Here is a 12,574-nt window from a genome sequence, read left to right as displayed (position 1 = left end):
AGGTGGGAGAATTGCTTGAACCTGGGAGGCAGAGATTGCAGTGAGCCAAGACTGTGCAACTGCACTCCAGCCTAGGTGACAGAGTGACATTATGTCTTAAAAATGAAACAAACAACAACAACAACAACAACAACAACAAAACACATTAAAGTGTTAACCGAATGCAGATGCCAGGGAGAAGCAACTTCCTGGGCATCTTTTCAGCAATGCTGAGTGTAGTGGCACAATCACAGCTCACCACAGCCTTGACCACATGGACTCAAACAATCCTCCCAACTCAGAGGATTAAGAGACAAAATGGTGAAGTATGACCTCCCATAGACACCCCACTGGAAAAGAAAACCTCAGATGAGCATGGATACAACTGCCTAAACACACTGCATATGCTCACTTCCCCAGGGTAAGGAGGGCACTGCACATGCAGACAGCCCACCCTAAGGGAAGAATCATGGGAAAGCAGCAAGCCAATTGTTACTGTTTGGCTCTGTGTCCCCACCCAAATCTCATCTTGTAGCTCCCATAATTCCCACCAGTTGTGGGAGGGACCTGGTGGGAGATGACTGAATCATGAGGACGGATATTTCCTGTTCTGTTCTCATGACAGTGAATGGGTCTCACAAGATCTGATGGTTTTAAAACTTAGAGTTTTTTTGTTTGTTTGTTTTTGTTTTTTGAGACGGAGTTTCACTCTTGTTACCCAGGCTGGAATGCAATGGCGCGATCTCGGCTCACCGCAACCTCCGCCTCCTGGGTTCAGGCAATTCTCCTGCCTCAGCCTCCTGAGTAGCTGGGATTACAGGCACGCGCCATCATGCCCAGCTAATTTTTTGTATTTTTAGTAGAGACGGGGTTTCACAATGTTGACCAGGATGGTCTCGATCTCTTGACCTCGTGATCCACCCGCCTCGGCCTCCCAAAGTGCTGGGATTACACGCTTGAGCCACCGCGCCCGGCTAAAACTTAGAGTTTTAAACTCTGCACAAGCTCTCTCATACTGCCATCATGTAAAAAGTGCCTTTCCCCTTCCACCATGAGTGTGAGGCCTCCTCAGCCATGTGCAACTTAAACCTCTTTCTTTTTTAAGTTTCCCAGTCTTGGGTATGTTTTTATCAGCATGAAAATGAACTAATATGGTAAATTGGTACTGGTAGAGTGGGACGTTGCTGAAAATGTACCCAAAAATGGGCCATGCACTGTGGCTCACACCTGTAATCCTAGCACTTTGGGAGGCCAAGGCAGGAGAATCATTTGAGGTCAGGGGTTCCAGACCAGCCTGGCCAACATGGTGAAACCCCATCTCTACTAAAAAATTCAAAAAAATGAGCCAGGCATGGTGGTGGGCACCTGTAATCCCAGCTACTGGGAGACTGAGGCAGGAGAATCGCTTGAACCCAGGAGGCAGAGATTTCAGTGAGCCAAGACTGCACCACTGCACTCCAGCCTGGGTGATTGAGCTAGACTCCATCTCAAAAAAAAAAAAGAGAGAGATACCCAAAAAACGTGGAAGTGACTTTAGAACTGGGTAATGGGCAGAGGTTGAAAGAGTTTGGAGAGCTCAAAAGAAGACAGGAAAATGTAGGAAAGTTTGGAACTTTGTAAAGACTTCTTGAATGGCTTTGGCAAAAATGCTGATAGTGATATGAGCAATAAGGTCCAGGCTGAGGTGGTCCCAGGTGGAGATGAGGAACTTGGGAACTGGAGCAAGGGTGACTCTTGTTATGTTTTAGCAAACAGATTGGCAGCATTTTGTCCTTGCCATGGAGATTTGTGGAACTTTGAACTTGAGAGAGATGATTTAGGGTATCTGGTGGAAGAAATTTCTAAGCAGCAACACATTCAAGAGATTATTTGCATACTGTTAAAGGTATTCAGTTTCAAAGGGGGAGCAGAGCATAAAAGTTCAGAAAATTTGCAGCCTGACAATGCAATAGAAAAAAAATCCTGTTTTCTGAGGAGAAATTCAAGCTGGCTGCATAAATTTGCATAAGTAATGAGGAGCTGAATGTTAATCACCAAGACAATGGGAATGTCTTCAGGGCATGTCAGAGACCTTTGTGGCAGCCCCTCCCATCACAGGCCCAGAGGCCTAGGAGGAAAAAGTGATTTTGTGAGCTAGGCACAGGGTCTGTGAGCTGTGTGCAGCCTAGGGACTTAACGCCCTGAGTCTCAGCTCTCCATCCATGGCTGATATGGGCAAATGTAGAGTTTGGGCCATGGCTTCAGAGGGGGCAAGCCTCAAGCCTTAGCAGCTTCCACGTGGTATTGAACCTACAAGTGCACAGAAGTCAAGAATTGAAGTTTGGGAGCCTCCACCTAGATTTCAGAAGATATATGGAAATACCTGGATGCCCAGGCAGAAGTTTGCTGTAGAGGCGGGATCCTCATGGAGAACCTCTGCTAGGGCAGTGCAGAAGTAAAACGTGTGGTGGGATCCCCCAAACAGAGTCCCTACTGGGGTACCGCCTCGTGGAGCTAAGAGAAGAGGGCCACTCTCCTCCAGACCCCAGAATGGTGGCTCCACTGCCAGCTTCCACTGTGCACCTGGGAATGCTGCAGACATTCGATGCCAGCCCACGAAGGCAGCCGGGACAGAGGCTGTACCCTGTAAAGCCACAGGGGCAGAGCCACCCAAGACTATGGGAACCACCTCTTGCATCGGTATGACCTGGATGTGAGACACGGTGTCAAAGGAGATCATTTTGGAGCCTTAAGATTTGACTGCCTCGCTGGATTTTGGACTTGCATGGGGCCTGTAGCCCCTTTGTTTTGGCCAATTTCTCCCATTTGGAATGGCTGTATTTACCCAATGCAAGTACTGCCATTGTATCTAGGAAATAACTCAATTGCTTTTGATTTTACAGGCTCATCGGTGGAAGGGACTTGCCTGGTCTTGGATGACACTTTGGACCGTGGACTTTCAAGTTAATGCTAAGATGAGTTAAGACTTTGGGGGACTGTTGGGAAGTCATGATTGGTTTTGAAATGTGAAGATATAAGATTTGGAAAGGCTGGGGCAGAATGATATGCTTTAGCTCTGTGACCCCACCCAAATCTCATTTTGTAGCTCCCGTAATTCCCACGTGTGGGAGAGACCTGGTGGGAGTTGATCCAGTCATGGCTGTGGGTCTTTCCTCTGCTGTTCTCATGATAGTGAATGGGTCTCATGAGGTCCGATGGTTTTAAAAATGAGAATTTCTCTGCACAAGCTCTCTCTTGCCGGTGCCATGTAAGAAGTGCCTTTCACTTTCTGCCATGATTGTGAGCCCTCCCCTCACAGTTTATGGAACTGTAACCATAAACCTCTTTCTTTTGTAAATTGCCCAGTCTCAGGTATGTCTTTATCAGCAGCATGAAAACAGACTAATACACCTATGAAGTCCTAGGATCAAGGTTAAATGCCTCACTTGGCCTTCAGGTGCCCACCTGGATCTCTTCCAAGTGAATTTTCCTTTCTTTCCTTCTAAAGCCTTTAAAATAAACTTCCACTCCTGCTCTGAAACTCATCTCTGTCTCTTCTGCCTTATGCTCCTCAGCTGAATTCTTTCTTCTGAGGAGACATGACGTTTCTTCAGACCCATACAAAGTCACTGCCAGTAACTCAGATACTTTCTGTTATATGTGAATTTTCAGCGCCGCAAAAGTAGCATTCAAATATAAATTTAATTTTCTCAGCAAGGCAACTTTACTTTCACAGAAAGGGTGCTCCCATTAGCCATCTTGCCATGAGAGAATCCTGAACAAAGGAGGCAGGGCCATTTATATCTAACGCATCTGCCCTGCTTCTGTGTCCTGATTCCATTGGCTGGCACTGGATTTCACAGTCTAGGCTGCACACAGTAGGCTAACAACTTAAAACTTTCCTAGGTGGTCATGCTGCCTGCTCTCCAGCCAGGGCTCTGGGCTCCATCATCTGCTCAGCAGCAGCCTCCCCTCCGACCAGCCCGGCAGGACCCAGGGGACCGAACCGAGCCCCCAGCTCTGGCCAGGCCATGAGCATGGCGGCATGATGAATCCCTGCCTTGACCACTGCAAGTCACCGCCACAGACCAGGAGGAGCTGTAGCACCAGGCAACCCTGCCCTGGCCTTGGATCCGATGCCGTAGGGCAGTATGCACCTTAAGATCCTGAAGAAAAGGCACCACATGTTAAGGTGATGTTTCAAAAGGACATGTGAGGGTGCATCAGGAAAATCACGCAGCCATCAGGACACAGGCTCTGGGACGTCGAGCATCATTCTCTCCTGGCTGAAAATGACAACTATGACTCTTCATCGTCCTCCTTCTCTGAGGCTGGTGTGGCTGACAGGGTCTGGTTCATTCTTGACGGCTGCAGCATGATCTGTGCCGTCATGACATGGCTTCTGGTCACCTATGCAGACTTCATGGTGACTTTTTTCATGCCTTCCAAAGATTTCTGGTACTCTGTGGTCAATGGGGTCATCTTTTTTTTTCAGATGATCAATTTGTATTTATTATAGGACCAGAGTATATAGAATTGAGTGGCCTTGGAGGCAGCTCAGGGCATTGAACTTAGCACTTGATTCTTTTTTTTTTTTTAATTGTACTTTAGGTTCTGGGGTACATGTGCCGATTATTCAGGATTGTTGCATAGGTACATAAATGGCAATGTAGTTTGCTGCCTCCATCCCTCCATCACCTATATCTGGCATTTCTCAGTGGGGTCATATTTAACTGCTTGGCTATGCTCGCCCTGTTGTCCCACCTGAGAACCATGCTCACTGATCCCTGGGAAGTACTCAAAGGAAACGCTTCAAAAGAATACATGGAGAGCCTGCAGCTGAAGCCCAGGAGGTGATTTACAAGTGCCCCAAGTGCTGCTATATTAAACCAGAGTATACTGGTCTAATACCACCACTGCAGTATTTGCAAAAGATGTATTCAGAAAATGGATTATCACTGCCCGTGGGAGAACAACTGTGTAGGAAAAAAGAATCAAAGGTTTTTTTGTGCTCTTCACTGTGTATATAGCTCTGTCTTCAGTCAATGCTCTGATCCTCTGTGGATTGCAGTTTATCTCCTGTGTCCAAGGCAGTGGACTAAATGCAGTGAGTTTTTACCTCCAATGACTGTAATTCTGTTGATCTTCCTGTGCCTTAAAAGTCTTCTGTTTTTCACTTTCACTGCAGTTATGTTTGGCACCCACATCCACTCTATAAGCAACGATGAGACGGAAATTGAGCGATTGAAAAGTGAGAAGCCCACATGGGAGTGGAGGCTGCGATGGGAAGGGATGAAGTCTGTGCTTGGGGGATCCCCCCTCACTCCTCTGGATGAATACCTTTGTCAGCTTCCACTTTAGGTGACTGCCCACGAGACCCAGAAAAGGTGGCCCAGAGTTCTCAGTGTGAGGCCTGGCTTGTCCGGCTGGAACTTGCTCACAGACTTCTACTCATTTATTTGGGGTCTGAAGGGGATCAACAGCTCATCTGTGACCAACAGGGCAACCGGAACCTATACAAACCAACTACTTGCAGCAAGCAGAGTTTTATATATTTCTAGTCACAGATGGCAGATTCTCCACACTGGAAGAGGTGCTCAGTCCCCACCTACAACAACGACGGAAAGGTGTGTGGCCATGCAAAGAAGTCAAATGTCATGGCCTTCCTGCGGAGTTAGGATTTTTGTTAAGAATACTTCACGTTTTCTAAGTTGTCTGGGTTATTACATGGGTTGTTCAAATCCTGTGTACTGAGCTGCTGTTTCCAATCATGAAGGAAAACAGTCAATCCAGTGAACAGGGATTCTCCGAGCAGTCATTTCAGGGGGCTGCTGCTGACCCCCCACTCAGCAGTGCACTCTCCGGACCACAGCAGGGCATTTACATAGTAAGACGTTTTGGTGTCTGTTAGCTCTGATGCTTTGCACTGAAGTCGCAAAAGATCTGTGCACTGAACAGTGAAGGTGACTTCTGGCACACTCCCCACTGCCCTGGAAGAGACACCCTTTGACCCTCTCAGCAATTCTCTGTGTGCACGTGTCTGTGCATGTGTATGCATGTGTGTCTCAAAACTGCCAGTGTTGTTTAGGTAGTGTAACATTTCCCAGCTGTGTACAGAAAACAAGCTATCTTTTAGAAACTGATGTTTCAGGGAAGAGGGGAGAGAGGCCGCGGGGTCCTCCCCGTGGTTACTATGAATGTATTGCTATCTTAGGACATCTCGATCCAAAGAACAGTCGTTCCTGTGCAGTCCTTCGTTACCCTCCTGCTTTAATTTCTTAAAGAAATCTTGAGTGCTTGAGGGCCTTGGAACTGATTTTTTGTTGTTGTTGTTCCAGCCAAATTAGCAGTGTCTAAATAGCACCTGGGGAAGGGTAGAGCCTCAGTGACCTGATCCATTGGGCAGCTCGATGCTGTTGGTGTATGGGGCAGGAGAGGCATCCCAATTGGAGAGGCAGGGCCCAGCCCTTGGGCACCTCTGGGAAGGTGAGGGGATTGTGAGGCAGCCAGCCCCTGGCAAGGGCAACTGTGTCACCAGCAGGCAGCGCTCAGGCTGGTAATGGTCAGGATGGCGTCCTCTTGTTGGACATTTTTGTTAGCTTTTATGTTTTCTTCTCTACCCACGGCACAGGTGATAAAATAGGATCCTTGGTGTGCAGCTTAAACTTATGCCAGAAAGCCAACAGCTCGCCTCCATGGGGACTTGCCTTAACCTTGCCTGATTTGTACATTTTTTGCTGGATGCATCAAGAAGCAATCTGTGACAAAGTCCGAGGATCTTCCTTTAAGCATGCCCTCCATGCTAAGAGAAGTTGGCATCTCCCTCCTGGGAACTGTTTTGCCTTTCTGCTCATCTGCGAACTGTGTTTTGTTTTTAATTACTCTGTACCCCATCTGAATCAGGGCTTCTACTGCTGCTGATGCAAAGCCACAAAGGGACCTATCTGAGCCACCGTCCTAGCCAAGAGCAAACCTGCAGGGGATTTGGAAGTGGATTCAGTCACCGCGGAAGCCTGTGCGCCATTAGGGGAAGAAGTGCGTCACAGCCAGAGGGACAAAGCATAGATTGTGCGTGATCCTGGAGATGCGAGTTGCCAGAGACTGTTTTGCGTATTCATTTGCACATGGTTGTCTGGGTTGGACATGTGTATGGGCTTCAGTGTGAGGCTTTCAATATGTATATACTGTTATAAATAAAAAAATTATCCAAGTGGCTGAATCCTGTGAAACTTGGCAAGTGTGTGCAAATTAAATATACTTGACTGTTCAATCTCTTCTTTCAATGTAACTTTTCTATGAAATAATGCATTGACAGTTCTAAAAAAAAAAAACAAACAAACAACAAAAAAGCAACTTTCCTAAAGATGTAAAGGCAGAGGAGAACAAAGGAAAAGAGAAAGTAACTTGGAGGATGCTTAGAGAAGCGATAACGTTTCCAGATAAGGAAGGCAAATAAGCTATAATCTAAGATTTGCCTGGGCTTGTCTAGGCATCTCAGGGCAAATATCATATACTTATTTCTTCATTATAACTAACAGCTACTTTATTAGCAAAAGCTTTAAAATAAATTAACCTTTGAAGAAACTATTATTTATTCATAATGAACTAAGAGGAAAGCTTTGAAGAGGAACTTTTTATTTATTCTTATTTCCTAAACCTTCCATCAGTAACAGGACTACAGGGATGCACAGCCATGACCAGATAATTTGTTTTTAGTTTCCAGGGTGGTCTCAAACCTTTAGACTCAAGTGATCCTCTCGCTTTAGCTTCCCAAAGGGCTGGGATTATAGGTGTGAGCCACCATGCCTGGCCAAGCACTTTTTAAATAAAATTCTTATGATTCTAACATCAGAGATCCTACCTATCTTAAAAACTTTATGATTTTAACATCAGAAATTCTATCTATCGGAACACTGGGGATGCAAATCTTGTGCTATGTAACTTTTGGTTATGTGGAAGTGAGTCAAAATGCAGCTTGATTAATGCTTAATTATTACTGTATTCTGTCCATTATTCCTGCAAACCCTGTGACAACCACTTCATTAAGTGTGTGAGTGGGTGGGGGGGGGACACCTTCACAAAAGGAAATGTATGGTTTATTCTCAGGCAGATAGGATAGAGCAGAGAGCTCATATTACATCTGCTTTTTATTAATTGTCTTCAGCTCAAAATAATCCTTCCACCAGAGAGACACATTTTGGGATGGTATATTTTGATCTCCTATATACTCTACAGATCACTCCTGCAGCCACTGTGATGCTGATGATGGGGCTCAGGATACACCATCCAAAAATATGATCATAGGAGACTAAAATACATCACCCTAAAATGTGTGTGTGTGTGTGTGTGAGAGAGAGAGAGAGAGAGAGAGACAGACAGACAGAAAGAGAGGCTGGAATTTTAACCCTTGAGTTATTCCCGCCCCATTCATGTTCTCGTCAATGAGAGGAGTCCTTTCAGACTTCCTCCGGAGTGATTGATCTTTGCCTCTGATACTGGATTGGCTACTTGGTCCACAGCTCTGAGATACAGAGCCCCCTCCTCCCAGAGCTTTTGATGGTGTTTTTGGGACAAAGGGGCTTCACCTGCCTTTCCCTATCTAGCCGGCGGCGGGAAATCCAAAGAACTTTATATTCCAAACCCCTCTGGTTCCCTGACGGAGGTGTGGATTTTGGATCGAGGTGTGGACGAGGTGCTCAAAGGAAATCCCTGCATTTGAAACCATGACCCTCGTGAACCTGGGAAGAGTTTTTCTTTAACACAGCCCCTCATAAATACCATCTCTGTTTCACTGTTCATCTCAGGAATTTTACCCATCTTATTATCCTTTCTTTCTCTTATTCCTTTGCTGATGATTCTATCAGCATTTAAAATGTCAGGCGTCTCCCGACATAACAGTAATAATAACGAAGAAAATTTTCCTGGACTCCACATCCAGGGACTGAGTACACTATGCCTTTTCTTTCTTTTCGTTTTTTGTTTGTTTGTTTGTTTGTTTTGTGAGGAAATCTCGCTCTGTTCCCCAGGCTGGAGTGCAGTGGTGTTATCTCGCCTCACTGCAGCCTCTGCCCGCCAGGTTCAAAGTATTCACCTGTCTCAGCCTCCCGAGTAGCTGGACTTACACACGTGTGCCACCACACCCCGCTAATTTTTGTATTTTTAGTAGAGACTGGGTTTCACCATATTGGCCGGGCTAGTCTCGAACTCCTGACCTCGTGATCTGACCGTTTCAGCCTCCCAAAATGCTGGGATTACAGGCATGAGCCACCCACATCCGGCACTATATCTTTTCTTTAGACAAATTTCATAGAAATGTTTAAACTTGCTGATTCCATCTTTTGCATAATCTCCTCATTCCTTATTCACTCTCATCTGGCTAAAGCCCCCAAACCCCACAATTAAGGTCCTAGTGGCCCTTGTATTGCTAAATCTAGTAAATACTTTTCAGTGTGCTTGCATGTTCTCTAGGCAATATTTGACCCCGTTAGCCCATCCACTTGTCTCTGAAAACACCCTTTCCTTGGTTTCTGTGTCATATTCTGGTTGTTTTCCTCCCATCTCTTTAGCTGCTTAGTTTCAGTCTCTTTTGTGCACTCCTCCTCTCTACCCAAGCCCTATGTCAATAACTCTCAAATCTCTATCTTTGGTCCATTCTTCTTTCTCCTAAACTCCACTCCCATAAAGCCAACTGCCAAATATCCTAAAGCAGACATCATTTCGCTATCTTGAAGAGAGCTCAAAAGCCATGTCTTAACACTATACTTACCATCTCTGCCCTCACTTCATGTACTCCTTTTCACTGTCTGCCCAGGTGCTCAAACCAGACTATTGACTTGTTCCTCTCCTTCTCTCCCAAATTGATCACCAAATTCTGTCATGTCCACCTCTTAAATATCTTTCAAATCTTCCCCCTTTTCTTTGCCTCTGCTGCCACCACTCTTGTCCAAGCCACTAACATCACTTACCTGACCTATTTAGTATTCATTCACCAGCAAATAATTATTGAGTTTCCAATCCTTGCCAAGCACTACTGTAGACACTGAATGTCTAGCAGAGACTCAGATACAAGCGTTCTCTACTTTGTAAGTGACACCTAAATCTTTGAATCCATGCATTGTCTTCCAACTCTTGAAAGAGATGCTGGTACAGAGAAAACGTTCTCTTTTATATAATAAACAGTGCAGACAAATACGTGGCAAATGACATTTGCACCAATGTAGAAAAGAAAACACGTGGTGGAATAAGCTCTGGGGAACCGGAGAGTGGGTGCCTTGAGTACAAAACCACCTCTACTTAGGTCTAACCACTGTTTCCAAGAAGAAATACGAGTCAAGAGAGAGCATTCAGACCTTCTACTTTCTAATTCTAGTTTTTATGTGACATTGTCTTATGGGTTTTTACATATTTCCTTGCTTTTAAATTTTATTTTTCTTTTTATATATACATTTTTTGTAGAGACAAGGTTTCACCATGTTGGCCAGGCTGGTCCGGAATTCTTGAGCTCAGGCAATCCACCTGCCTTGGCCTCCCAAAATGCTGAGATTATAGGCATGAACCTCTAATCATCTCATTCTAGATTAGTCTCTTATAAGACGAAGAAATACCACTTCCTTTGTAACAAGAAAGATTATAGGCTCCTGGCCTAATACTTATTTCTTATAATACCTTACACCCTATATTACAAGCCATTTTTCTATGCCAAAACATATATCTTGAAAATTGTTGGCCAGGCACGGTGGCTCAGGCCTGTAATCCTAGCACTTTGGGAGGCTGAGGTGGGTGGATCACCTGAGGTCAGGAGTTCAAGATCAGCCTGGCCATCAGGTGAAACCCCGTCTTAAAAAAAAAGAAAGAAAGAAAGAAAGAAAATTGCTGTGCTTTTCTTGGAGGTAAGATGTCTTGAACCCTGGAAATATTCTTAATCTAGAATAGGTCAGATCCTAGACATATTGAATAAATTATGTTCTGCTATATTTTCAGAAATACTTCTAGAGATTTTTCACATAAAGAAACTTAGCAAACTTAACAGCATAAAATTTCCTTTACTTGACAAAGATCATATATCAAAAACCTTCATAAAATATTAATAAAAAATTTCAGATATATCTCTTCAAAGAATAGGAACAATAAAAAGACAACCTCTACAACTGCTATTTGTTATAACTACTAGAGGATATTTATTCCTGATTTTTTCCTTCTATGTTTGGGAGAAAACTCATTATTTTGTTATCCCTACCTCACCTTTGTAACATGATAGTAATCAGTCTCTTAGACAAGATCTCTTTTTTAAAATCATTGGAAAAGACTATGCCTACTTTCTTTTATTTTGGTATAAAGTACATACAATATAAACATTCCATTTCAGTCATTTTCAAGCACACAGTTCAATGGCATTAAGTACATTCATGTTCTTGTACAACCATCACTACTATCCATTTCCAGAACTTTTTTATCATCCCATACTGAAAATCCATACCTACTAACAAATAACTGCCCATTTTCCCCTTTCCCCAGTCCCCAGTAAACACTATTCTACTTTCTGTCTTTATGATTTGACTATTCTAGGTACTTCATATAGATGGACTTATACAATATTTGTCCTTTTGTGCCTGGCTTATTTCACTTAGTATATAACGCCTTGAAAGTTTATCCATGTTGTACTGTGTATAAGAACTCGATTCCTTTTCACGACTGAATAATATTCCATTATATGTACATACAGCTTTTAAAATCTTTTCATCTGTTCATGGATATTTGGGTTGTTTCCACCTTTTGGTTATTATTAATAATGCTGCAATGACATTAGAGTACAAGTGTCTGTCTGTGTCTGTGCTTTCAATTCCTTTGAGTATATAACTAGAAGTAGAATGGGTGCATAATATGTTCATTCTGTGTGTGGTTTCTTGAGGAACTGTTAAAACTGTTCTTTGTAGCATCTGCTCCATTTTACATTCACACCATAAATGGACAAGGTTCCAATTTCTATACATCTTTGCCAAAATTTAATTTTTCTGGCTTTTTTTTTTTTTCTCTTTAGAAACAGGAGAAACAGAGACTTGCTTTGTCACCAAGGATGCAGTGCAGTGGTGCAATCATAGCTCACTGCAGCCTCAAACTCCTTGGCTCAAGTGGTCCTCTTGCTTCAGCCTCCCAAGTATCTGGGATGACAGGCACACACCACCACACTTGGCTATTTTTATTCATTTTTAGTAGAGATGGGGTCTAGCTATATTGCCCAGGTTGGTCTTGAATTCCTAGACTCAGTGATCCTTCCACCTTAGTATCCTAAAACACTAGGATTACAGGCATGAGCCACCGCACCCAGCCTTATTGTGGCTTTTATTTGCATTTCCATAATAACGCTGAACATCTCTTTATGTGCTTTTTGGCCATTTGTGTATCTTTGTTGGAGAAATGTCTACTCAAGTTCTTTGCTCACATTGAATTGTTTAGGTTTTTTTGTTGTTGAATTCTAGTTCTTTACATATCCTGTTAAGGGATATTGATCCCTTAACAGATATGTGAATTGCAACTATTTTCTCCCATTCTGTGGGTTGCCTTTTTATTCTGTTGACAGTGTCCTTTTATGTACAAAAGTATTTCTTTTTTTTTTTTT

The 12,574-nt window shown here is 43.7% G+C and overlaps 1 pseudogene across 1 annotated transcript; it reads left to right on the top strand.

Annotated features, from left to right (window-relative positions):
- Positions 1-4,003: 4,003 nt before the first annotated feature.
- On the top strand, positions 4,004-7,177 carry LOC108286503 (annotated as a pseudogene). The gene is made up of 3 exons (XR_001817942.2): positions 4,004-4,058; positions 4,176-4,431; positions 4,677-7,177. The product of XR_001817942.2 is annotated as a palmitoyltransferase ZDHHC7-like (transcript).
- The last annotated feature ends 5,397 nt before the right edge of the window (positions 7,178-12,574 follow it).

The sequence above is a fragment of the Cebus imitator genome, unplaced genomic scaffold (assembly GCF_001604975.1).
Source record: "Cebus imitator isolate Cc_AM_T3 unplaced genomic scaffold, Cebus_imitator-1.0 Scaffold321, whole genome shotgun sequence".
In the NCBI taxonomy this organism is placed as follows: domain Eukaryota; kingdom Metazoa; phylum Chordata; class Mammalia; order Primates; family Cebidae; genus Cebus; species Cebus imitator.
Note: the sequence above shows the minus strand (reverse complement) of the source record. Positions and strands in the feature narration are given on the sequence as shown.